Raw genomic sequence first — 24,887 nt, forward strand, 5'->3', positions numbered from 1 at the left:
GCAGCAGAGCGGTGATTTTTCCCAGGCAGGAAATAAATTGGCGCAAGCCTGCTGTTAAACGTAGCTGGCTGCGTATGATTTCTTTACGTTCTCCACCCACCACACACATACCCAGAACGCTTAGGACTGTCAGAGGCAGGCCAAATAGAATGTTTCCCTTTTTTTTTTAAAGGGAAGGCCCACTGACTATATTCAATCAGATAAGAACTGTGTTCCACAGAACTGCAGTGTTATATGAAGTGCAGCAGAGCGGTGATTTTTCCCAGGTAGGAAATAAATTGGCGCAAGCCTGCAGGCCAAATAGAATGTTTCCCTTTTTTTTTTTTAAAGGGAAGGCCCACTGACTATATTCAATCAGATAAGAACTGTGTTCCACAGAACTGCAGTGTTATATGAAGTACAGCAGAGCGGTGATTTTTCCCAGGCAGGAAATAAATTGGCACAAGACTGCTGTTAAACGTAGCTGGCTGCGTATGATTTCTTTACGTTCTCCACCCACCACACACGTACCCAGAACGCTGAGGACTGTCAGAGGCAGGCCAAATAGAATGTTTACCTTTTTTTTTTTAAAGGGAAGGCCCACTGACTATATTCAATCAGATAAGAACTGTGTTCCACAGAACTGCAGTGTTATATGAAGTGCAGCAGAGCGGTGATTTTTCCCAGGCAGGAAATAAATTGGCGCAAGCCTGCAGGCCAAATAGAATGTTTCCCTTTTTTTTTTTAAAGGGAAGGCCCACTGACTATATTCAATCAGATAAGATAAGAACTGTGTTCCACAGAACTGCAGTGTTATATGAAGTGCAGCAGAGCGATGATTTTTCCCAGGCAGGAAATAAATTGGCGCAAGCCTGCTGTTAAACGTAGCTGGCTGCGTATGATTTCTTTACGTTCTCCACCCACCACACACGTACCCAGAACGCTGAGGACTGTCAGAGGCAGGCCAAATAGAATGTTTCCCTTTTTTTTTTAAAGGGAAGGCCCACTGACTATATTCAATCAGATAAGAACTGTGTTCCACAGAACTGCAGTGTTATATGAAGTGCAGCAGAGCGGTGATTTTTCCCAGGCAGGAAATAAATTGGCGCAAGCCTACAGGCCAAATAGAATGTTTCCCTTTTTTTTTTAAAGGGAAGGCCCACTGACTATATTCAATCAGATAAGATTCGAAATGTTTTCCACAGAACTGCAGTGTTATATGAAGTGCAGCAGAGCGGTGATTTTTCCCAGGCAGGAAATAAATTGGCGCAAGCCTGCAGGCCAAATAGAATGTTTCCCTTTTTTTTTTAAAGGGAAGGCCCACTGACTATATAAATCAGATAAGATAAGAACTGTGTTCCACAAAACTGCAGTGTTATATGAAGTACAGCAGAGCGGTGATTTTTCCCAGGCAGGAAATAAATTGGCGCAAGCCTGCTGTTAAACGTAGCTGGCTGCGTATGATTTCTTTACGTTCTCCACCCACCACACACGTACCCAGAACGCTGAGGACCGTCAGAGGCAGGCCAAATAGAATGTTTCCCTTTTTTTTTTAAAGGGAAGGCCCACTGACTATATTCAATCAGATAAGATAAGAACTGTGTTCCACAAAACTGCAGTGTTATATGAAGTACAGCAGAGCGGTGATTTTTCCCAGGCAGGAAATAAATTGGCGCAAGCCTGCTGTTAAACGTAGCTGGCTGCGTATGATTTCTTTACGTTCACCACCCACCACACACGTACCCAGAACGCTGAGGACTGTCAGAGGCAGGCCAAATAGAATGTTTCCCTTTTTTTTTTTTAAAGGGAAGGCCCACTGACTATATTCAATCAGATAAGAACTGTGTTCCACAGAACTGCAGTGTTATATGAAGTGCAGCAGAGCGGTGATTTTTCCCAGGCAGGAAATAAATTGGCGCAAGCCTACAGGCCAAATAGAATGTTTCCCTTTTTTTTTTAAAGGGAAGGCCCACTGACTATATTCAATCAGATAAGATTAGAAATGTGTTCCACAGAACTGCAGTGTTATATGAAGTGCAGCAGACCGGTGATTTTTCCCAGGCAGGAAATAAATTGGCGCAAGCCTGCAGGCCAAATAGAATGTTTCCCTTTTTTTTAAAGGGAAGGCCCACTGACTATATTCAATCAGATAAGATAAGAACTATGTTCCACAAAACTGCAGTGTTATATGAAGTACAGCAGAGCGGTGATTTTTCCCAGGCAGGAAATAAATTGGCGCAAGCCTGCTGTTAAACGTAGCTGGCTGCGTATGATTTCTTTACGTTCTCCACCCACCACACACGTACCCAGAACGCTGAGGACTGTCAGAGGCAGGCCAAATAGAATGTTTACCTTTTTTTTTTTAAAGGGAAGGCCCACTGAATATATTCAATCAGATAAGAGCTGTGTTCCACAGAACTGCAGTGTTATATGAAGTGCAGCAGAGCGGTGATTTTTCCCAGGCAGGAAATAAATTGACGCAAGCCTGCAGGCCAAATAGAATGTTTCCCTTTTTTTTTTAAAGGGAAGGCCCACTGACTATATTCAATCAGATAAGAACTGTGTTCCACAGAACTGCAGTGTTATATGAAGTGCAGCAGAGCGGTGATTTTTCCCAGGCAGGAAATAAATTGGCGCAAGCCTACAGGCCAAATAGAATGTTTCCCTTTTTTTTTTTTAAAGGGAAGGCCCACTGACTATATTCAATCAGATAAGATAAGAACTGTAATCCACAGAACTGCAGTGTTATATGAAGTGCAGCAGAGCGGTGATTTTTCCCAGGCAGGAAATAAATTGGTGCAAGCCTGCTGTTAAACGTAGCTGGCTGCGTATGATTTCTTTACGTTCTCCACCCACCACACACGTACCCAGAACGCTGAGGACTGTCAGAGGCAGGCCAAATAGAATGTTTCCCTTTTTTTTTTTAAAGGGAAGGCCCACTGACTATATTCAATCAGATAAGAACTGTGTTCCACAGAACTGCAGTGTTATATGAAGTGCAGCAGAGCGGTGATTTTTCCCAGGCAGGAAATAAATTGGCGCAAGCCTACAGGCCAAATAGAATGTTTCCCTTTTTTTTTTAAAGGGAAGGCCCACTGACTATATTCAATCAGATAAGATTAGAAATGTGTTCCACAGAACTGCAGTGTTATATGAAGTGCAGCAGACCGGTGATTTTTCCCAGGCAGGAAATAAATTGGCGCAAGCCTGCAGGCGAAATAGAATGTTTCCCTTTTTTTTAAAGGGAAGGCCCACTGACTATATTCAATCAGATAAGATAAGAACTGTGTTCCACAAAACTGCAGTGTTATATGAAGTACAGCAGAGCGGTGATTTTTCCCAGGCAGGAAATAAATTGGCGCAAGCCTGCTGTTAAACGTAGCTGGCTGCGTATGATTTCTTTACGTTCTCCACCCACCACACACGTACCCAGAACGCTGAGGACTGTCAGAGGCAGGCCAAATAGAATGTTTCCCTTTTTTTTTTTAAAGGGAAGGCCCACTGACTATATTCAATCAGATAAGAACTGTGTTCCACAGAACTGCAGTGTTATATGAAGTGCAGCAGAGCGGTGATTTTTCCCAGGCAGGAAATAAATTGACGCAAGCCTGCAGGCCAAATAGAATGTTTCCCTTTTTTTTTTTAAGGGAAGGCCCACTGACTATATTCAATCAGATAAGATAAGAACTGTGTTCCACAAAACTGCAGTGTTATATGAAGTACAGCAGAGCGGTGATTTTTCCCAGGCAGGAAATAAATTGGCGCAAGCCTGCTGTTAAACGTAGCTTGCTGCGTATGATTTCTTTACGTTCTCCACCCACCACACACGTACCCAGAACGCTGAGGACTGTCAGAGGCAAGTCAAATAGAATGTTTCCCTTTTTTTTTTAAAGGGAAGGCCCACTGACTATATTCAATCAGATAAGAACTGTGTTCCACAGAACTGCAGTGTTATATGAAGTGCAGCAGAGCGGTTATTTTTCCCAGGCAGGAAATAAATTGACGCAAGCCTGCAGGCCAAATAGAATGTTTCCCTTTTTTTTTTAAAGGGAAGGCCCACTGACTATATTCAATCAGATAAGAACTGTGTTCCAAAGAACTGCAGTGTTATATGAAGTGCAGCAGAGCGGTGATTTTTCCCAGGCAGGAAATAAATTGGCGCAAGCCTGCTGTTAAACGTAGCTGGCTGCGTATGATTTCTTTACGTTCTCCACCCACCACACACATACCCAGAACGCTTAGGACTGTCAGAGGCAGGCCAAATAGAATGTTTCCCTTTTTTTTTTAAAGGGAAGGCCCACTGACTATATTCAATCAGATAAGAACTGTGTTCCACAGAACTGCAGTGTTATATGAAGTGCAGCAGAGCGGTGATTTTTCCCAGGTAGGAAATAAATTGGCGCAAGCCTGCAGGCCAAATAGAATGTTTCCCTTTTTTTTTTTTAAAGGGAAGGCCCACTGACTATATTCAATCAGATAAGAACTGTGTTCCACAGAACTGCAGTGTTATATGAAGTACAGCAGAGCGGTCATTTTTCCCAGGCAGGAAATAAATTGGCGCAAGCCTGCTGTTAAACGTAGCTGGCTGCGTATGATTTCTTTACGTTCTCCACCCACCACACACGTACCCAGAACGCTGAGGACTGTCAGAGGCAGGCCAAATAGAATGTTTCCCTTTTTTTTTTAAAGGGAAGGCCCACTGACTATATTCAATCAGATAAGAACTGTGTTCCACAGAACTGCAGTGTTATATGAAGTGCAGCAGACCGGTGATTTTTCCCAGGCAGGAAATAAATTGGCGCAAGCCTGCAGGCCAAATAGAATGTTTCCCTTTTTTTTTTTAAAGGGAAGGCCCACTGACTATATTCAATCAGATAAGAACTGTGTTCCACAGAACTGCAGTGTTATATGAAGTGCAGCAGACCGGTGATTTTTCCCGGGCAGGAAATAAATTGGCGCAAGCCTGCAGGCCAAATAGAATGTTTCCCTTTTTTCTTAAAGGGAAGGCCCACTGACTATATTCAATCAGATAAGAACTGTGTTCCACAGAACTGCAGTGTTATATGAAGTGCAGCAGAGCGGTGATTTTTCCCAGGTAGGAAATAAATTGGCGCAAGCCTGCAGGCCAAATAGAATGTTTCCCCTTTTTTTTTTTTAAAGGGAAGGCCCACTGACTATATTCAATCAGATAAGAACTGTGTTCCACAGAACTGCAGTGTTATATGAAATGCAGCAGAGCGGTGGTTTTTCCCGGGCAGGAAATAAATTGGCGCAAGCCTGCAGGCCAAATGGAATGTTTCCCTTTTTTTTTTTAAAGGGAAGGCCCACTGACTATATTCAATCAGATAAGATAAGAACTGTGTTCCACAGAACTGCAGTGTTATATGAAGTGCAGCAGAGCGGTGATTTTTCCCAGGCAGGAAATAAATTGGCGCAAGCCTGCAGGCCAAATAGAATGTTTCCCTTTTTTTTTTAAAGGGAAGGCCCACTGACTATATTCAATCAGATAAGAACTGTGTTCCACAGAACTGCAGTGTTATATGAAGTGCAGCAGAGCGGTGATTTTTCCCAGGCAGGAAATAAATTGGCGCAAGCCTGCTGTTAAACGTAGCTGGCTGCGTATGATTTCTTTACGTTCTCCACCCACCACACACGTACCCAGAACGCTGAGGACTGTCAGAGGCAGGCCAAATAGAATGTTTCCCTTTTTTTTTTTAAAGAAAAGGCCCACTGACTATATTCAATCAATAATATATGTCTTCTGGCCCTGCCTACACAATTCTGTCCCTGTAGTATTACTGCAGGGCGCAATGCTCTGCACAGCCGATTTTGAAAAAAAAAAAAAATGCAACACTGCTAACAGCAGCCTGCACAGTACTGCACACGGTTAAATGTGGCCCTAAGAGGGACCGTTGGGGTTCTTGAAGCCTACACTCACTCCTAACTCTCTCCCTGCCTAACCACCACTTCTGTCCCTATAGTATTACTGCAGGGCGCAATGCTCTGCACAGCCGATTTTGAAAAAAAGAATTGTGCAACACTGCTAACAGCAGCCCCCACACTACTGCACATTGATAGATGTGGCCCTAAGAAGGACCGTTGGGGTTCTTGAAGCCTACACTCACTCCTAACACTCTCCCCACAGCAGCACCAGCAGCAGCACTTTCCCTCAGCTAACTCACAACGTATCTGAGGCGAGCCGCGGGAGGGGCCGATTTTTATACTCGGGTGACATCTGATCTCGCCAGCCACTCACAGCAGGGGGGTGGTATAGGGCTTGAACGTCACAGGGGGAAGTTGTAATGCCTTCCCTGTCTTTCAATTGGCCAGAAAAGCGCGCTAACGTCTCAGAGATGAAAGTGAAAGTAACCCGAACACCGCGTGGTGCTCGTTAAGAGTAACGAGCATCCCGAACACCCTAATATTCGCCCGAGCATCAAGCTCGGACGAGTACGTTCGCTCATCTCTAAAAAACACCAATTCTGCCTTTTTTTACAGCAATAATCATAGAGCATAAATGATATAGTTTTTATTGTTACACCATTGGGTTGCATACAGCTTTTTTGATCACTTTTATTATGTTTATTTTTGGAGGCAAAAGGAACATAAGCGTTTTGGCTCTAATTTTTCAGTTTGTTTGTTGTTTGTTTTTTACAGTTTTCACCATACTGAATAAGTGTTTTCAAATTATTGTACAGGTCATTATGGATACAATGATGCCAAACGTGTGGGGTCTTTTTTAACATTTCTTTTTTAATAAAAAAGGGAAAGTGCCCAAAGAGGCGGGGGTTTTTTGTTAATATTTATTTGTTTGTTTTTTTAATTTTGTTTTGTTGTAAATTTTTTATGTCCATTTAGGGGACTTGAACCATAAAACTGTGATCGCTATAGTAATGCATGGCAGTGCGTCAGTATTGTAATGCATTATCACTAGAGATGAGCGAACACCAAAATGTTCGGGTGTTCGTTATTCGGAACGAACTTCCCGTGATGCTCGAGGGTTCGTTTTGAACAACGAACCCCATTGAAGTCAATGGGCGACCAGAACATTTTTGTATTTCGCCGATGCTCGCTAAGGTTTTCATGTGTGAAAATCTGGGCAATTCAGGAAAGTGATGGGAATGACACAGTGACGGATAGGGCAGGCGAGGGGCTACGTGTTGGGCTGCATCTCAAGTTCACAGGTCCCACTATTAAGCCACAATACCGGCAAGAGTGGGCCCCCCCCCTCCCAACAACTTTTACTTCTGAAAAGCCCTCATTAGCATGGCATACCTTTGCTAAGCACCACACTACCTCCAGCAAAGCACAATCACTGCCTGCATGACACTCCACTGACACTTCTCCTGGGTTACATGCTGCCCAACCGCCCCCCCTCCCCCCCCCCACAGCGCACACCAAAGTGTCCCTGGGCAGCCTTCAGCTGCCCTCATGCCACACCACGCTCATGTCTATTTAGAATTGCGTCTGCCATGACGAGGGACCGCAGGCACACACTGCAGAGGTTGGCACGGCTAGGCAGCGACCCTCTTTAAAAGTGGCGGAGCGATAGCCCACAATGCTGTACAGAAGCAATGAGAAATAGAATCCTGTGCCACCGCCATCAGGAGCTGCACACGTGGGCATAGCAATGGGGAACCTATGTGCCACACACTATTCATTCTGTCAAGGTGTCTGCATGCCCCAGTCAGACCGGGCTTTTTAATTCATAGACACAGGCAGGTACAACTCCCTATTGTGAAGTCCCTGTCGACCCACAGCATGGGTGGCTCCCTGGAACCCACCAGCGGTACACAGAAATATCCCATTGCATTGCCCAACACAGCTGAGGTAGTAATGTCGTGCTTAATGCAGGTGGGCTTCGGCCCACACTGCATGCCCCAGTCTGACTGGGGTTCTTTATAAGTGTACAGATGTAGTAAAAACTCCGTGTGCACCTACAGCATGGGTGGGTGCCAGGAAGCCACCGGCGGTACATAGAAATATCCCATTGCATTGCCTAACACAGCTGAGGTAGTAATGTTGTGCTTAACCCTTTCCAATCCAATTTGTATATGGTTTTCCTAGGGGGCTTACTCTTTTTCTGCTGTTATACAACGGCGCTATATGCTGGCTAAAGCCAGTACTGCATGAGCTGACACGTAGGATAGGCTCCGACAGCAGAGAGGCTGGCAATATACAGTAAGAGAACCCCGACGGACGTCTACCAACAACGGAGCTGTACAGCCTTAAACCCTAATGTCTTCACAGGTCACACAGTGGACTGGAAAGGGTTAATGCAGATGGGTTTCGGCCCACACTGCATGCCCCAGTCAGACTGGGGTTCTTTACAAGTGGACACATGTAGGTTAAACTCCCTGTGGACCTACTGCCTGGGTGGGTGCCAGGAAGCCACCGGCGGTACATAGAAATATCCCATTGCATTGCCCAACACAGCTGAGGTAGTAATGTCGTGCGTAATACAGGTGGGCTTCGGCCCACACTGCATGCCCCAGTCAGACGGGTTCTTTAGAAGTGTACAGATGTATTAAAAACTCAGTGTGCACCTACAGCATGGGTGGCTCCCTGGAACCCACCGGCGGTACACAAAAATATCCCATTGCATTGCCCAACACAGCTGAGGTAGTAATGTCGTGCTTAATGCAGGTGGGCTTCGGCCCACACTGCATGCCCCAGTCAGACTGGGGTTCTTTACAAGTGGACACATGTAGGTTAAACTCCCTGTGGACCCACTGCCTGGGTGGGTGCCAGGAAGCCACCGGCGGTACATAGAAATATCCCATTGCATTGCCCAACACAGCTGAGGTAGTAATGTCGTGCGTAATACAGGTGGGCTTCGGCCCACACTGCATGCCCCAGTCAGACGGGTTCTTTAGAAGTGTACAGATGTATTAAAAACTCAGTGTGCACCTACAGCATGGGTGGCTCCCTGGAACCCACCGGCGGTACATAAAAATATCCCATTGCATTGCCCAACACAGCTGAGGTAACGTCAGCTGTAATGCAGGTGGCCTAAAAATTAATTTGATTACACTGTAGGCGAGGGCCCACAAAAATTGCTGTATGAACAGTACTAATGTACATCCCAAAAATTGGCCATGGCCAGCCAAGAGGGCAGGTGAAACCCATTAATCGCTTTGGTTAATGTGGCTTAAGTGGTAACTAGGCCTGGAGGCAGCCCAGTGTAACGAAAAATTGGTTCAAGTTAAAGTTCCAATGCTTTTAAGCGCATTGAAACTTATAAAAATTGTTCTGAAAAATTATTTGAGTGAGCCTTGTGGCCCTAAGAAAAATTGCCCGTTCAGCGTGATTACGTGAGGTTTCAGGAGGAGGAGCAGGAGGAGGAGGAGGAGGAATATTAGACACAGATTGATGAAGCAGAAATGTCCCCGTTTTGGATGGTGAGAGAGAACGTAGCTTCCATCCGCGGGTGCAGCCTACGTATTGCTTACGTATCGCTGCTGTCCGCTGGTGGAGAACAGAAGTCTGGGGAAATCCAGCCTTTGTTCATCTTGATGAGTGTTAGCCTGTCGGCACTGTCAGTTGACAAGCGGCTACGCTTATCTGTGATGATTCCCCCAGCCGCACTAAACACCCTCTCCGACAACACGCTAGCCGCAGGACAAGCAAGCACCTCCAGGGCATACAGCGCTAGTTCAGGCCACATGTCCAGCTTCGACACCCAGTAGTTGTAGGGGGCAGAGGCGTCACCAAGGATGGTCGTGCGATCCGCTACGTACTCCCTCACCATCCTTTTACAGTGCTCCCGCCGACTCAGCCGTGACTGGGGAGCGGTGACACAGTCTTGGTGGGGAGCCATAAAGCTGGCCAGGCCCTTAAAGACTGTTGCACTGCCTGGGATGTACATGCTGCTCGATCTACGCACATCCCCTGCTACCTTGCCCTCGGTACTGCGCCTTCTGCCACTAGCGCTGTCGGCTGGGAATTTTACCATCAGCTTGTCCGCAAGGGTCCTGTGGTATAGCAACACTCTCGAACCCCTTTCCTCTTCGGGAATCAGAGTGGGCAGGTTCTCCTTATACCGTGGATCGAGCAGTGTGTACACCCAGTAATCCGTAGTGGCCAGAATGCGTGCAACGCGAGGGTCACGAGAAAGGCATCCTAACATGAAGCCAGGGTACCTGTACGCAACACATGGCTGTCTTCACTAGGAAGATCACTTTCAGGATCCTCCTCCTCCTCCTCCTCAGGCCATACACGCTGAAAGGATGACAGGCAATCAGCCGGTGTACCGTCAGCAGCGGCCCAAGCTGTCTCTTCCCCCTCCTCCTCATCCTCCTCATGCTCCTCCTCCTCCTCCTGTACGCGCTGAGAAATAGACAGGAGGGTGCCCTGACTATCCAGCGGCATACTGTCTTCCCCCGCCCCCGTTTCCGAGCGCAAAGCAGCTGCCTTTATGGTTTGCAGGGAATTTCTCAAGATGCATAGCAGAGGAATGGTGACGCTAATGATTGTAGCATCGCCGCTCACCACCTGGGTAGACTCCTCAAAATTACCAAGGACATGGCAGATGTCTGCCAACCAGGCCCACTCTTCTGAAAGGAATTGAGGAGGCTGACTCCCACTGCGCCGCCCATGTTGGAGTTGGTATTCGACTATAGCTCTACGCTGTTCATAGAGCCTGGCCAACATGTGGAGCGTAGAGTTCCACCGTGTGGGCACGTCGCACAGCAGTCGGTGCACTGGCAGCTTAAAGTGATGTTGCAGGGTGCGCAGGGTGGCAGCGTCCGTGTGGGACTTGCGGAAATGTGCGCAGAGCCGGCGCGCCTTTACGAGCAGGTCTGACAAGCGTGGGTAGCTTTTCAGAAACCGCTGAACCACCAAATTAAAGACGTGGGCCAGGCATGGCACGTGCGTGAGGCTGCCAAGCTGCAGAGCCGCCACCAGGTTACGCCCGTTGTCACACACGACCATGCCCGGTTGGAGGCTCAGCGGCGCAAGCCAGCGGTCGGTCTGCTCTGTCAGACCCTGCAGCAGTTCGTGGGCCGTGTGCCTCTTATCGTCTAAGCTGAGTAGTTTCAGCACGGCCTGCTGACGCTTGCCCACCGCTGTGCTGCCACACCGTGCGACACCGACTGCTGGCGACATGCTGCTGCTAACACATCTTGATTGCGAGACAGAGGAGGAGGAGGAGGAGGAGGAGGGTGCTTTAGTGGAGGAAGCATACACCTCCGCAGATACCAGCACCGAGCTGGGGCCCGCAATTCTGGGGGTGGGTAGGACGTGAGCGGTCCCAGGCTCTGACTCTGTCCCAGCCTCCACTAAATTCACCCAATGTGCCGTCAGGGAGATGTAGTGGCCCTGCCCGCCTGTGCTTGTCCACGTGTCCGTAGTTAAGTGGACCGTGGCAGTAACCGCGTTGGTGAGGGCGCGCACAATGTTGCGGGAGACGTGGTCGTGCAGGGCTGGGACGGCACATCGGGAAAAGTAGTGGCGACTGGGAACTGAGTAGCGCGGGGCCGCCGCCTCCATGATACTTTTGAAGGACTCAGTTTCCACAACCCTATACGGCAGCATCTCAAGGCTGATGAATTTTGCTATGCGGACGGTTAACGTTTGAGCGTGCGGGTGCGTGGCGGCGTACTTGCGCTTGCGCTCGAACACTTGCGCAAGTGACGGCTGAACGGTGCGCTGAACTACACTGCTGGATGGGGCCGAGGACAGCGGAGATGAGGGTGTGGGTGCAGGCCATGAGGCGGTAGTGCCTGTGTCCTGAGAGGGGGGTTGCATCTCAGTGGCAGGTTGGGGCACAGGGGGAGAGGCAGGGGTGCAAACCGGAGGCGGTGAACGGCCTTCGTCCCACCTTGTGGGGTGCTTGGCCATCATATGTCTGCGCATGGTGGTGGTGGTGAGGCTGTTGGTGTTGGCTCCCCGGCTGAGCTTTGCGCAACAAAGGTTGCACACCACTGTTCGTCGGTCGTCAGGCGTCTCTGTGAAAAACTGCCAGACCTTAGAGCACCTCGGCCTCTGCAGGGTGGCATGGCGCGAGGGGGCGCTTTGGGAAACACTTGGTGGATTATTCGGTCTGGCCCTGCCTCAACCCCTGGCCCTGGCCACCGCACTGCCTCTTGCAACCTGCCCTGCTGATGCCCTTGACTCCCCCTCTGAAGACCTGTCCTCCTGAGTAAGCGTTGCACACCAGGTGGGGTCAGTCACCTCATCGTCCTGCTGCTCTTCCTCCGAATCCTCTGTGCGCTGCTCCCTTGGACTTACTGCCCTTACTACTACCTCACTGCAAGACAACTGTGTCTGATCGTCATCGTCCTCCTCACCCACAGAAAGTTGTTGAGACAGTTGGCGGAAGTCCCCAGCCTCTTCCCTCGGACCCCGGGAACTTTCGAATGGTTGGGCATCAGTGACGATAAACTCCTCTGGTGGGAGAGGAACCGCTGCTGCCCAATCTAAGCAGGGGCCCGAGAACAGTTCCTGGGAGTGTTCCCGCTCCTGAGCAGGTGTCATTGTAGTGGAGTGAGGAGGCTGGGAGGAAGGAGGAGCAGCAGACAGAGGATTCGGATTTGCAGCAGTGGACGGCGCAGAACTGCGTGTTGACGATAGGTTGCTCGAAGCACTTTCTGCCATCCAGGACAGGACCTGCTCACACTGCTCATTTTCTAATAACCGTCTCCCGCGTGGACCCATTAATTGGGCGATGAATGTGGGGACGCCAGAAACGTGCCTCTCTCCTAATCGCGCAGCAGTCGGCTGCGACACACCGGGATCAGGAGCTCGGCCTGTGCCCACACCCTGACTTGGCCCTCCGCGTCCTCGGCCGCGTCCACGTCCTCTAGGCCTACCCCTACCCCTCAGCATGCTGTATTACCAGTGATTTGATTTCACAGGCAGGAAATAAATTGGCGCAAGACTGCAGGCCAAATATAATTTTTTCCCTTTTTGGAAAACGAAAGGCCCCACTGCCTCTAGTGAATGAATAATCTAAGTTTAATAACTGTGCTGTGTCCCTGCTAATGTGTCACAGAACGTGAGGGTAGCAGAGTTATTATAACTCTGGCAGAGCAGGTATTTTTTTTCCCAATTAAGGAAAGCAAATGGCGAAGCCAGCAGTAAAGCGTAGCTGGGTGCGTATGATTTAGCAATGTTTTTCACGCAGCTCACACGTGTCCACCGCCCGTAAGGACGGACAGAGGCTGGACAAATAGATTTGTTTTCACTTGTTTTTCCACCAAAAGGCAGCACTGCGTATATTCAATGAACATGAGAAGTTTAATAACTGTGCTGTGTCCCTGCTAATGTGTCACAGAACGTGAGGGTAGCAGAGTTATTATAACTCTGGCAGAGCAGGTATTTTTTTTCCCAATTAAGGAAAGCAAATGGCGAAGCCAGCAGTAAAGCGTAGCTGGGTGCGTATGATTTAGCAATGTTTTTCACGCAGCTCACACGTGTCCACCGCCCGTAAGGACGGACAGAGGCTGGACAAATAGATTTGTTTTCACTTGTTTTTCCACCAAAAGGCAGCACTGCGTATATTCAATGAACATGAGAAGTTTAATAACTGTGCTGTGTCCCTGCTAATGTGTCACAGAACGTGAGGGTAGCAGAGTTATTATAACTCTGGCAGAGCAGGTATTTTTTTTCCCAATTAAGGAAAGCAAATGGCGAAGCCAGCAGTAAAGCGTAGCTGGGTGCGTATGATTTAGCAATGTTTTTCACGCAGCTCACACGTGTCCACCGCCCGTAAGGACGGACAGAGGCTGGACAAATAGATTTGCTTTCACTTGTTTTTCCACCAAAAGGCAGCACTGCGTATATTCAATGAACATGAGAAGTTTAATAACTGTGCTGTGTCCCTGCTAATGTGTCACAGAACGTGAGGGTAGCAGAGTTATTATAACTCTGGCAGAGCAGGTATTTTTTTTCCCAATTAAGGAAAGCAAATGGCGAAGCCAGCAGTAAAGCGTAGCTGGGTGCGTATGATTTAGCAATGTTTTTCACGCAGCTCACACGTGTCCACCGCCCGTAAGGACGGACAGAGGCTGGACAAATAGATTTGCTTTCACTTGTTTTTCCACCAAAAGGCAGCACTGCGTATATTCAATGAACATGAGAAGTTTAATAACTGTGCTGTGTCCCTGCTAATGTGTCACAGAACGTGAGGGTAGCAGAGTTATTATAACTCTGGCAGAGCAGGTATTTTTTTTCCCAATTAAGGAAAGCAAATGGCGAAGCCAGCAGTAAAGCGTAGCTGGGTGCGTATGATTTAGCAATGTTTTTCACGCAGCTCACACGTGTCCACCGCCCGTAAGGACGGACAGAGGCTGGACAAATAGATTTGTTTTCACTTGTTTTTCCACCAAAAGGCAGCACTGCGTATATTCAATGAACATGAGAAGTTTAATAACTGTGCTGTGTCCCTGCTAATGTGTCACAGAACGTGAGGGTAGCAGAGTTATTATAACTCTGGCAGAGCAGGTATTTTTTTTCCCAATTAAGGAAAGCAAATGGCGAAGCCAGCAGTAAAGCGTAGCTGGGTGCGTATGATTTAGCAATGTTTTTCACGCAGCTCACACGTGTCCACCGCCCGTAAGGACGGACAGAGGCTGGACAAATAGATTTGCTTTCACTTGTTTTTCCACCAAAAGGCAGCACTGCGTATATTCAATGAACATGAGAAGTTTAATAACTGTGCTGTGTCCCTGCTAATGTGTCACAGAACGTGAGGGTAGCAGAGTTATTATAACTCTGGCAGAGCAGGTATTTTTTTTCCCAATTAAGGAAAGCAAATGGCGAAGCCAGCAGTAAAGCGTAGCTGGGTGCGTATGATTTAGCAATGTTTTTCACGCAGCTCACACGTGTCCACCGCCCGTAAGGACGGACAGAGGCTGGACAAATAGATTTGCTTTCACTTGTTTTTCCACCAAAAGGCAGCACTGCGTATATTCAATGAACATGAGAAGTTTAATAACTGTGCTGTGTCCCTGCTAATGTGTCACAGAACGTGAGGGTAGCAGAGTTATTATAACTCTGGCAGAGCAGGTATTTTTTTTCCCAATTAAGGAAAGCAAATGGCGAAGCCAGCAGTAAAGCGTAGCTGGGTGCGTATGATTTAGCAATGTTTTTCACGCAGCTCACACGTGTCCACCGCCCGTAAGGACGGACAGAGGCTGGACAAATAGATTTGTTTTCACTTGTTTTTCCACCAAAAGGCAGCACTGCGTATATTCAATGAACATGAGAAGTTTAATAACTGTGCTGTGTCCCTGCTAATGTGTCACAGAACGTGAGGGTAGCAGAGTTATTATAACTCTGGCAGAGCAGGTATTTTTTTTCCCAATTAAGGAAAGCAAATGGCGAAGCCAGCAGTAAAGCGTAGCTGGGTGCGTATGATTTAGCAATGTTTTTCACGCAGCTCACACGTGTCCACCGCCCGTAAGGACGGACAGAGGCTGGACAAATAGATTTGTTTTCACTTGTTTTTCCACCAAAAGGCAGCACTGCGTATATTCTATGAATAATAACTGTTGTGGCCCTGCCTATACAATTCTTTCCCTGCAGTATCAATGGAGGGTGGAATGCTCTGCAGAGGCGATTTTGAGAAGCACAAAAAAAATGCAGCACAGCTAACAGCAGCCTGGACAGTACTGCACACGGATAAATATGGCCCTAGAAAGGACCGTTGAGGTTCTTGAAGGCTACACTCACTCCTAACACTCTCCCTGCCTATGCAGCACTTCTGTCCCTAATGCCAGGTGCAACGCTCTGCAGAGCCGATTTTGAGAAAAAAAAAATGCCACTGCTAACAGCAGCCAACACACAGCTATCAGTGGCCCTAATAAGGACCTTTGGGGGGTCTTGAAGCCTACACTAACTACCAATTCTTTCCCTACAGCAGCTCCGGTATAAACAGCACTGTCCCTCATCTAACTCACCAGGCATCTGAGGCGAGCCGCGGGAGGGGCCGACTTTTATATTAGGCGAACACCTGATCTCGCCAGCCACTCACAGCAGGGGGGTGGTATAGGGCTTAAACGTTGCAGGGGGAAGTTGTAATGCCTTCCCTGTCTTTCAATTGGCCAGAAAAGCGCGCTAACGTCTCAGGGAAGGAAGTGAAAGTAACCAGAACACCGCATGGTGTTCGTTACGAATAACGAACATCCCGAACACCCTAATATTCGCACGAATATCAAGCTCGGACGAACGCGTTCGCTCATCTCTAATTATCACAATAGCTATCATAGGCCATGGCAGGCCTGAATACCATTGTCTGGCATCCGCGATTACATAGCAGAGGGCTGATGACATTACGGAGGAATCGAGCTCGCTCTGTAAACCCTTTACATGCTGAAATCTATGTTGATCATGGCATATAAGAGGTTAACAGGGGGAGCGGTGTACTCACCCATACCTGCTGTTGCAATGAGTTTATCCAATACGTACCAGAGCAGCAGCATCAGGGGTGTCAATCAGAACACAATCTTCTTAGGTTATAAAACTCCAACTTTTATTTCATCTTGCATAAAACCAAGGCAACGTTTCAACCGGAGAAAACCCGGTCTTTACCAAGCCAATGCATGAGATAACGTAACAATGTGCAGCCTTTAAATAATACATCACAATCCCCACTCACCAATAATTGACTTAAAAACTAATACCAGCCTACAAGAATAGTACCTGATGACCCATTGGGTCTAATGTTGATCGCTTCAGCTGAATCTAATATCCCCAGAACATGTATTCAATGTTGTGTACCAACCCCCGGCACTATCGCGTCATCTCTGTGTGTCCCATCAGATCCTGCAATTGACAGGTATATCTTACAGCCGCCGGCTCCCAAGGGTATCTGACACGTCATACGTCGTCGGCGTCACGACGTCCATCAACAGCGTCATGACGTCAGACGCGTCCATAGGTGTGGCCTCACCTCCGTCGGACTATCACGTGACCGAAGTTACTTCCAGTCATTCCGCTGTTTGCCATAGTACGTCACTTCTACAGGACTCCTCCTTCAATAAAACACTACACTGTGTCTCCGTGGTCATGACAACCCCCGTGGGCAGAAGGAACAATCAACTCCCATAACGAGCATACAAGTCTCTTATGTTGTCTCCATGTCGCTTCTATGTCATTGTCATCAATTCCTTAATTCTATTAACCCCTAACAAAAGTTATATATAATATGAGGTGTTTATTAAAGGTCATCTCCCATCAGAAGATGCTTGATGTACCATAAGTGGTTACTGTAGCTTATATGTTCATGATTAGAGTTATCATTACTTGTATTGGGGCTCATCCACTCAATATGGGACCAGCCTCCCCATATCACAGGGCCACCCTTCGGGAACCAAAAGAGGCCAATACTAAATCATCCTGTCCCTATAGGGGGACTCACAACCTTGTTGGTCTTACCTTATACCTATACAGTAACCACACACCACAATATGGTCATGTAAAGAAAGATATTTATTTACTATCTCCTCACAATTAAATTTAATGCGACCAGAAAGAAGTGCAGTCAAAATCGGACGTAATCTATTCCAAAATAGCATCAATCATGGTAGTCCAACAGAATGGACAAAAAAAATTTTTAAGTCCAAAAAATCGTTAGAAAAAAAGAAAATACAGTGGGATGCTGGACCTTGGATTCAGCTGTCGGATCTTCGCAGGCTGTACCTTAAAAGGAAATAAAAACAGTGTTAAAATCCATAAACATGGCTGACAAGATCTCAATACGTATTGCTGCGCACATGTACAAAAAACATATCTATAAATCCGCTAACCATTATGTCCTAAATCCACTTTATCGATATGTCAAAGGGTTATAGTCAATATTTAACCCTTTCGGGTGAACCGTACCTAACTCGAAGATCCATTTTGCCTCAAGAAATTTCAAACGTCTCTCCCGGTCACCACCCCTTAAATTTGCCTCAACGGAATCAATTATTCTGTACCTGAGCTGGCTGACTGTGTGACCAGCCTCCAAGAAATGCTTGGGGATTGGTAGATCTTTTTTCGCTGTTCTGATTGTGCTCTTATGTGCCGTAATACGATTCTTGACTTCATTGGTGTTGCAATGAGGGTTGGCTGCCAGGCACACCCGACTCCTGCTGTGGGATGGTGCAGGCTTAAAGCCTGTGTCATCAATACTATGTAAGTTTATGCCCTGTTACGCTAAGTTCCACCCAACCAGGATGTAAACGTACGTCATTTGGTACTAAGGGGATAAGAAGCTATCTTGCTGTCACTTTGAGCAATACAATAACACATTGATATAATATGCAAACAGATATTTGCAGGTCACTGCACTGGCTGCCCGTTAAATACAGAACTCAATTTAAACTCACTACCTTCATCCATAAAGCCCTCCACAGCGCAGCGCCGCCCAACATTGCCTTCCTCATCTCAATCCATCACCCAGCCCATGCCCTCTGCTTCGCTAACGAAATCAGACTGAGTGCCCCTTTAATTCGAACCTCTCATTCCCGTCTCCAAGACATCTCCAGAGCAGCACCAGACCTCTGGAATGCACTACCAAAGGCTATCTGGGCAATCTATGACTCACAAAACTTAAGGCGTGCTCTAAAACCATACCTCTTCATGGAGGCATACCACATCTCCTAAACTAAACTTGTTGCGGCTTGTCGGTCGCGACAACGTCATGGCATGGTGGCTTCAACACAGGCAAAGACCTGTTGCCTTGTTAAGCCCGTGAGAGGTTAATGCACCATGTGTAGAGTCTGCTGGAGCTGTCTGTCTTTGCTGCATGGTTGCATGCTGGATTTGTCATGCCTGGGAGTAGGGTGGAGGTGTTGTTTTCTATTCACTCTGCCGGTGTTTCAGGTGCATAGTGGCTATATATTCTCACCCCTCCTGGTTATCAGTGCTGCTTATTCCGTTCCATATTGGGGAAGTTGGAGTTTGGAGCTCTGCTTTGCTGGATATTTTTTTCTACTTGCAGATAAGTTGCTGTGGGTTCTTTTTCAGTTGCATTGTTGCTTTTCATTTCTGTTTTTGCTTTATGTGTTGGTTCATCTCTTCAGGGGTTCCTATAGGGATAGTCAGGGCCAAGAAAGAAGACCGTGGGGCCACCTTTTATCGAGGCGATAACTCTGCTTTAGGCAAGGACCCAAATGTCTCAAAGAGGAAGTCCCGGGGGGCGTGGCCTGAATGCCGACCGAGCCAGTCACACCTTACTGAGCTCTCCTGGCTTAATCTCTTCCCTAGCGACTCACAAGCGACAGAAAGAGGGAATAATCAGCTTATCAGCATCAGCAGAGATAAGAGACACAGCGGAGATGTCTAAAAGGAGGACATCCAAACACCCTCCACACAGAGTGTCGGATTTCTTCACAGCCCGCACTGCCGGCAGAGACGGAGCAGCAGTCACTGACAGCCCCCCCTCCCTCCTCCTAACACTGAGGGAGAAGATGTGAGCCCTGCAGCTGCTGCTGCTTGCTCTGAAGAAGCTAACACTGCCGGCACTGAGACAGGAGGAAGCGCTGGAGGCTCTGCACAGCGCAGACTACCACAGGCACCCCGAGAACAGCGTCAGAGAAGGGTGAGTGGAGAAACCTTCCCCCATAATTCAGGCGGGAAAGCAGATAAAATGGCGCCCACAGCTAAATCTCAAAGAGAGGGAAACCCTTCCCCCTCAAGCCCAGAAAAATAAAGGCCAAGAATAACCTCACCATCCCCCTCAACCCCTAACCTGTACTTATCTGAGGATCCGATGCTAACCCTCCCTTCCTCAGACCAACCTACTTCGGAACTCTTTATCAAAAATATAATGGTTGCGCTGAGAAAATCAATGCACAATGATTTTAATCTGCTATCATCCGCCGTAAACGCATCCCTCAAAGATCTGGGCGAGCGTACGGAGCATAAAGAAAACAAGATGGAGGAGTTAACCACCTCTCATAACAATTTGATTGACTCTCATTATTCCTTAGAAGACGAAGTTACCGCCATTAAAAATAAGCTAGCGGATTTAGAAGATAGGAACAGGCGTAACAACATAAAGTTCCGTGGGATACCAGAGAACATTAACCAATCCAACTTGAATAAACACCTTTCCCAGCTCATTAACGCCATCCTCCCAGATATACCAGAGTCTGAACGGATCATTGATAGAGCCCACAGACTCCCCAAACCAAACTTTCTCCCTGCTGAAACCCCAAGAGATGTCATAGCACGTATTCATTTCTTTCATGTAAAAGAAGCTATGATGCAGGCATCCAGAAAAATGGGCACTCTCCCAGAACCTTTCACAAAAATTCAGATGTTTGCTGATTTATCTCAAGCAACAATTCAAGCAAGGAAATCCTTTGCTCCGATCACCGCAGCCCTACGCGCAAATAAGATCCTATACAAGTGGGGTTTTCCTACGAAATTATTAATCCACAAAGAGGGGTCCCTCCATGTGATTTCATCTCCTCAAGAAGGCAACAAAATCCTAACATCATGGAATATCTCCATACCAAAGGATGTGCAAAACACCACAGCTGTAAGATCAAGCAAAATCCCCAATTCCTGGGCCCGAAAAACAACCACTTGAAAACCAATCCCGGTTGGATCCCATACTCTCACATCTCTCGACTCTCCTTACCCTGAGTAAATTTTCCCAAAGTACTCCAAGTGGAAGAGATTGACTTTAGATGAACTTTTACCCGTTCCCCACAAGTATGCAGGCAATAATCCCTGCTTTCCACACTGTTCTACGTTTCTGCTTTGTTCTCTTACCTTATCTTTGCAGGAATCAAGATTTAAGTGCTACAACTCTTCGACTTAAAGAACATGATGCCTTTCCAGCAGTATGTATAAGCATTAATGTTGTTGTTGTTATTGTTTACACGGTCTTTTACTATTCTCAGTGTAGTACCGGTCACTTAATTAATAGCCATGTCACTTAAACTTACATCCCAAAATGCAAGGGGGTTAAACTCACCTTTTAAAAGAGGGTCAATATGGAAAGATGCCAGACAATCAGGGGCAGAAGTGATATGCGTACAAGAAACTCACTTCTCTTTCTCAGCATGTCCAAAATTCACCAACAAAAACTTCCCTCTAATATATATGTCCTGTGCCCCTAAAAAGCAAGCGGGAGTTCTGATTGCTTTCAAATCAAATATTAATTTTATTCACAAAACGAGCCTTGTAGACCCAAAGGGCAGATACCTTGCTGTGGCTGGCACTATAAATGAGTGTCCCATCACGATCGCTAATATCTACGCTCCAAACAAATCGCAAATCTTTTTAAACAGGACAATAAAGAAAATAAAAAGAATACAAATGGGAAAGTTGATAATTTGTGACGATTTTAATAGCATCCCGGATAGAAATCTAGATTCAACAAACAAACATAGGACCTCCCCCACACTCTTTCCTTGGCTACACAAAGAGGCATTATATGACTCATTCAGATGCCTAAACTCCTCATCTAGAGAATTTACCCATTTCTCCCACAGACACAAATCATTCTCACGTATCAACCTGTTCCTAGTAGATAAATGGACCCTCCCATTAGTCACCTCCTCAGAAATAGGTACAGCCACATGGTCGGACCACGCCCCAATAACATTAAAAATAAATTTAGGACACCCCAAAATAAACACAAAAATTTGGCGCATCAATGTCCCTCTAATTAAATCTCCAAAGAACAAAAACACAATAACCAAAGCTTTAGAGGAATACTTTAGTTTAAATGAGGACCCAGAGATAAGCCCCTTCACCTTATGGAACGCCCATAAAGCGGTTATCCGGGGCGTACTAATCAAACTAAACTCCCAACACAGAAGAAATAAACAAAAGTCAATAGATGAACTCCTAAGTCAAATACAAATAATTGAAAAGAGATTACAAACATCCCCTTTGAATACAGATCAAATAGAATTGAGCAATCTTAGAAGAAAATTACGGGCTATTCTTATAGAAGAACACAATAAAAACCATATGTTTATGAAAGCCAACTACTACTCTCATCATAATAAGCCGTCCAAACTGATGTCAAATAAAGTAAAGCCAAAGCACATCAAAGCAAAAATCCCCTTTCTAATCAAATCAAACAACTCCAAAACTAAACTTACTCATCCACAAGACATAGCTAACGAATTTAGCTCATTCTACGCCAACTTATATAACCTAAAAAATGACACAGCAATACCCCAACCGAACTCAGACACTATCAACAACTTTCTACAAAAAATGTCCCTCCCCAAAATTGATCCCTCGTGCTATACACTAGACGATCCCATTTCAACAAAAGAAGTCATCTCCGCGATAAAACTACTAAAAAACTATAAATCGCCCGGACCTGATGGCTTTACAAATGAATAATATAAAACGTATGCTCAAACACTATCTCCTTACCTTGCCTCTATTTTTAATGAAGCCATGCACTCAGGAGGTATGCCCTCGGAGATGCTTCAAGCCACTATTGTCACAATCCCTAAGCCCGGAAAGCCAGCAGATACACCCGCAAACTTTAGACCCATTTCCCTCCTCAACTCTGACACAAAACTACTATCAAAAATCTTAGCGTTAAGGCTACTCCAAATACTCCCAAATTTAATACATAGCGATCAGGTGGGCTTTGTTAAGGGCAGACAGTCATCTGATGGCACAAGGAGGCTTATTAACCTCCTAGCCGGGGTGGGGTCGAGTCAGGCGCCTTCTCTTCTCCTTGCCCTGGATGCAGAGAAGGTGTTTGATAGACTTCATTGGGGCTTCATGTTCGCCACTCTGGAGAAGTTTGGTGTGGGAGGTAGTTTTCTGAGGGCAATCAAGGCTCTATACTCCTCCCCATCTGCCAGAGTATTAATAGATGGGACCTTGTCCAAGCCCTTCCTGATAACGAACGGCTCAAGACAGGGCTGCCCCCTATCGCCATTGCTATTTATAATGGTAATGGAACCGATGGCAGAGCTCATCAGAACCTCACCTTTCATCAGTGGCTTCCCTAGTGGAGGCAGACAACACAAGATCGGATTATATGCCGACGATGTAATTCTAACGCTGTCTAACCCACTAGAATCTTTAAGAGCAGCACAAAACATCATAGCAGATTTCAGTAACACATCCTATTATAAGCTAAACATAAATAAGTCCCAAATCCTGGGAATAAACATCGCCTCCTTGTTGAAACAAGCCATCCAATCCGAATTCAGGTACACATGGAAAACCACGATCCCATATTTAGGGATAACCATATCCTACCCACTTTCAGAAATGATCTCGGCTAACCTAGACCCCCTATGCCTCTCACTTCAGGAGGAATTGAATTCTCTGAGCAAATTTGAATATTCGTGAATTGGGAGAATCACGCTTTACAAAATGTTAATATTACCTAAACTTTTGTACATCTTCCGCACAATGGCTCTCCCAATACCACACACCAAAGTGATGGAATTCCAAAAGCAACTATCTAAATTCATATGGAATAACAAAAGACCCAGAGTTGCGTCCACGATTCTATCTCTCAACCGCAGGCAGGGGGGCCTGGGAGTACCGGATCTATGGGCATACTGCCAGGCCATAAACCTAAACATACCCAAGTCCTGGTTTGATGAGATGCACCCCTCCCCCCCATGGCTCTATATTGAAAAACAATTCAATAAAAACAGAGGGCTAAACTCCCTTCTACTCGCAGCAACATCAGCAGCAACTATTTCTCATTCTCCCTTAGATCTGAACCTACAAGGCCTATCCCCTCCAATGTTAGCCACTTTACAAGCATGGAACATCTGCAACCTTAAATTAAAAGCGAGCTTAAGTAAAAAAGAAATCAAACTTCCAATAGAGACCCTTACATATTTCATCCCAGGGCTTTCAACTTTAGCTTGGTCGAAAGCAGGAATAACATGTATCTCAGACCTATATTCAGAGGGAAGGATTCTCTCCTTCCAAACAGTAAAAGACAAATATAATATTACTTCCAATGAGCTATACACATATTATCGGATACGGTCTTGCTTAACAGCATCTCATCTGGAAAAATGTTCACTACCTATCAAACTAATTTCTTTATTTTCCGGACAAAAGCAACTAAAGTCTTCTCTGACAGGGAGACTCTACAATGTTCTTGCAGGAGATCTAGGCCCAAAAAAGAAGATGCATCTATTGAACTGGGAAATAGACCTGAGAAAATCATTTTCTATTGACCAATGGTTGACAGCCTTTACCTGGGCAAACAATCCTTCTGGAGAGAGATTTTCCAAATTGTTTGGAGAGTTTCGGGCCATATGATTCCTAAATCTCCGGAACTTGCGCTACTATTACTGAACTGCAGCAATATACCTCCTCATAACCGAAAGTTGGTGTGTCACTTGCTGATGGTGGCGAAATTGGCCATAACCAGGAAATGGAAATCTACAACCCCTCCAACAATATCTGAAGTACTAGATATTATGGCAGATCACTGCTCATATGAAAAGATACTCGCTTTGGCAGGGGACTCTATGCCCAATTTCCTTAGCACTTGGAACCCCTGGATTAGATATATGCAAAAAAAAAACAAAAACCTTGACTAATTGAATATATATAAGAAACCTTACTGATGTTAACTGAGGACGTGATGTACAAGACCGTTTAATGTTTTAATGTTTTGAGATAAATGTAAAACTGTTTCAAAGTTATTTCTCATAATTCTGTTCGGCGTTATAAACACTACTTATGTAAAGTCAATGGAATCTGATGCTCATACCACCTGCTATTTACATTGTTGCTGGAAAAACAACTAATTTACACCTTGCATTTTAAGATATATGGATCCTTAACAATGTATAATTCAAAGAAAAGATTTGACTTGTAACACAACTGTATTTTGTAAAACCCAATAAAAACTATTTGAAAAAAAAAAAAAAAAGAGGAAGTCCCAAGTAAGCCTGTATCGTGCCGAGGTATTTACTTCATGCCAAGCCATAGTCCCAAAGTGTCATCCA

Source organism: Eleutherodactylus coqui, chromosome 5, assembly GCF_035609145.1.
Source record: "Eleutherodactylus coqui strain aEleCoq1 chromosome 5, aEleCoq1.hap1, whole genome shotgun sequence".
Lineage (NCBI taxonomy): Eukaryota > Metazoa > Chordata > Amphibia > Anura > Eleutherodactylidae > Eleutherodactylus > Eleutherodactylus coqui.